Here is a 3,549-nt window from a genome sequence, read left to right on the forward strand (position 1 = left end):
GACATTGTATCAGTACCTCATGACACTTTACATGTTTTCTTTGTGTACTTTCCACGGCATGAGTCTCTACACCCCATGGTTGGGGGTGAGGAGCTCTGCTGTGTCTTGATGGATTAATGCAATTACTACTGTTTTTTATTCAATCATGCTTGCTTTCATTCTAAGATAATACTTGTTCTTAACCCGGATGAATGTGATGATCCGTGACAATCATCATCATTCTCAACTATGAACGTGTGCCTGACAACCACCTCCGTTCTACCTTAGATTAAGTAGTTATCTCTTGGATTCTTTAACCAGAATCTTTGTGGTATAAGCTAGAACTGATGGCGGCATTCAAGAGAATCCGGAAGGTCTAAACCTTGTCTGTGGTATTCTGAGTAGGATTCAATGATTGAATGACTGTGACGTGCTTCAAACTCCTGAAGGCGGGGCGTTAGTGACAGACGCAAAAGAATCACTGGATTCTATTCCGGCCTGACCGAGAACCGACAGATGATTAGCCATGCTGTGACAGAGCATAGGAACATTTTCACTGAGAGGATGGGAGGTAGCCATTGACAACGGTGAAACCCTACATACAGCTTGCCATGGAAGGAACCTTGCGTGTTTGATGAAGAAGACAGTGGGAAAGCAGAGATTCAGAGGACAGAGCATCTCCAAAACCTCAACCTATTCTCCATTACTGCAAAACAAGTAATCATTTCATGTTCTTTTGTTCTTTTTCACAATCAATCCTGATAATTTCTGATATCCTGACTAAGATTTACAAGATAACCATAGCTTGCTTCAAGCCGACAATCTCCGTGGGATCGACCCTTGCTCACGTAAGGTATTACTTGGACGACCCAGTGCACTTGCTGGTTAGTTGTGCGGAGTTGCAAAGGTGTGATTGCAATTTCGTGCACCACCTATCACCCATTACCCTCACTATTTTGAATTACGCTACCACACCCAGTTTTATCAGGATTGTTGTTGGCTGCTCCATTCGTATTGACTTTGACCCAGTCTTTTGGAGGGGTGCCATTTAATATAGGTTACGTAGCGAGCATTGAGATGACGCCCCAGACTCTATTTTTTTAAGTATTTTTATCAAATGAAATCATCTTTAGTGTGTACTATATTAATTTTGTTTTTTAATAAATAATTTTGTTAGTAATTTAAATATTTGTGAATAAAAATAATAATTTATTATTTTTTTCATTGTCTTTCTAAGATTCATATCAAATAAAGTCATATCTGAACAATTACATTTTCTATTTTTTTGGAATAATTATTACGTTTAATTATTTGTCTTTATAATTTTATTAAATTTATATTTAGATTCTTATATTTTTTTATAAATCAATTCTTACACTATTTTTAATTTTGTAATTAAATTCTTATCAGCATAAAAAATATTAAAATTTATATAAATAATTTATTATTTCTTCTCATTATCTTTCTAATCGTAAAATGTTTTCTATATTTTTTTATATTTCTCTTCAAATTTTTTTGCGTTTACTTTTTATGTTTTTTTAGTGTATTTACATTTAAAATATTTACGTATTTACTATAACAAAATTTATGTATTTTTTGGGAAAAAAAAACTTGTGTACACCAAACAAGGAGAGAAATATAGAGGAGAGGGAGAGGTGCCCCTATTAAAGTGGTTTCTTTTTTATTTACACCATTTTCATGGGCTAACTGTAATTAGCTTCCTCTTATTAAATGGTATTTTCTTTTAGGGTGATGGTTGATAACCAAAAAATAATTATAATATAAAAATGTTATATAAAATTTTTTATTCTTTTGATAAGTAAGTGACATACATTTTTTTAGCACTTATCATTCTTATCACCTATTATTTTACTGCATGTTTAGAGTTATTAATGTTCTTTCCAAAATTAATTTCAGTTTTTCCCAAATCAAATTCGTAGCATCTCTCAATTATATTATTATCCATTAAAATGCAATATTTCTCTGCAAAAATTATGAAAATTAAATTAAAAATTTTTAACAACTTCTACTATACAACTTATATTTTACATACAGACTATTAAAAAATAAAACATAAAATATAAACAAAAATTAAAAAATAAATTTTTAAAAATATTTATTAACTTGTTATATTAAAATCAATAAATAAGCATACATATGAATATTAAATAAAAATATTAAAATAATTAAAATTATGACCTATTAGTGCACATATGAGATAATTTGAAAAATACAATAAGACGTATTATTTAAAATTTGATAATATTAATTATAAAAATTTATTAATTATAGACATCATATAGGTATAAAATTATGAATATTATGAGTATAAATTATGCATGTTATTAACATGAAATAATGGATGTTATGTGTATGAATTTATAGATGTTATGAGTAAATTTATTAATTGAATAAATTAATTTAAGGATTTGATATTTTTTTAAATTCAATTATGATAAAATTTAAAAATATGTGTTAATTTTATAATTACTTATGCAATAACTAGAAAATGATATGTGTATGGATGCAATATCTAATAAACATGAATTTAATTTATAGATGTTAGTTGTATGTAATTATGGATGTTATGTATATAAACGTATGAATGTTATGTGTATGAACAATATAATTATAAATGCACATAAAAATAAAAAAATTAAAACAGTTTTTATCATACCTCATCAAAGCTAGAGTAGTTTTCATATTCTCAAAAATTGATTGACTGGCAATAACCTCGTCGGGTGAGTCCATTTGTTGTTCAAATTTTTCAACACTTTCCATCATAGGTACCGTATTAAGGTCGAATTCAAATGTCATACTATTTATAATGATAAAGATGATTTCTTATAAAATTTCTTGACCTATTCTAATTGTGCTTGCAATGGTATTAGAGTTGTAAATTTTGAATGAAAATAATTGAATTAACAGAAACAAAATCATATTAGAGTAGTAGATTTTGTATCTCTCCATTGAATGATGATAAATGACTTAACAAGAATAGAAAATTAATTACAATAAAAAACGATAATGATAATAATAATAAAATAAAAAAGCGTATATGATAATAATCAATTACAATTATTAAATTTATGTGATATTATCGTATTTCTATTAGGCGAAAGAATAAAGTAAGAATCAATTACAATGATAAATTATAACCGTTATTAATTATTATTATTAATCTTTATATGAACATACCAGAAGAACTATATATGCTATTAGGTGTGTTTTAGGACAATTAATGTCATATAATTATTTTTATTTTATTCTTAAATATAAAAATCAAATTATAAAAAGGAATATTAAATATTGATTATAAGAATGTCTAATAGTAAGAAATATAATATTATAATTAATATTATTAATAAGTGGAGTTGATAAAAATATAATAAGTAAAATGATAAGACAGTGAGTTAAAAAATAAAACTGTTATTAAATAATATAAATGAAGTATATTATAAAAAATTTTGACTAATTATGACTGAAATTTTTTTATTACCAAACTTTTTTCTTTAATAAAAATATCTAAATTAAGCATTTATTCGTAGCAACTTTGTCTAACTTGACGTG

General features: G+C 26.5%; 1 protein-coding gene across 1 annotated transcript in view; it reads right to left on the minus strand.

Moving 5' to 3' along the window:
- LOC107464753 (seed linoleate 9S-lipoxygenase) overlaps positions 1-3,549 on the minus strand; it is a 59,321-nt gene that overhangs the window by 48,808 nt on the left and 6,964 nt on the right. The window lies entirely within an intron of this gene.

The sequence above is a fragment of the Arachis duranensis genome, chromosome 9 (assembly GCF_000817695.3).
Source record: "Arachis duranensis cultivar V14167 chromosome 9, aradu.V14167.gnm2.J7QH, whole genome shotgun sequence".
NCBI classification, from domain to species: Eukaryota; Viridiplantae; Streptophyta; class Magnoliopsida; order Fabales; family Fabaceae; genus Arachis; species Arachis duranensis.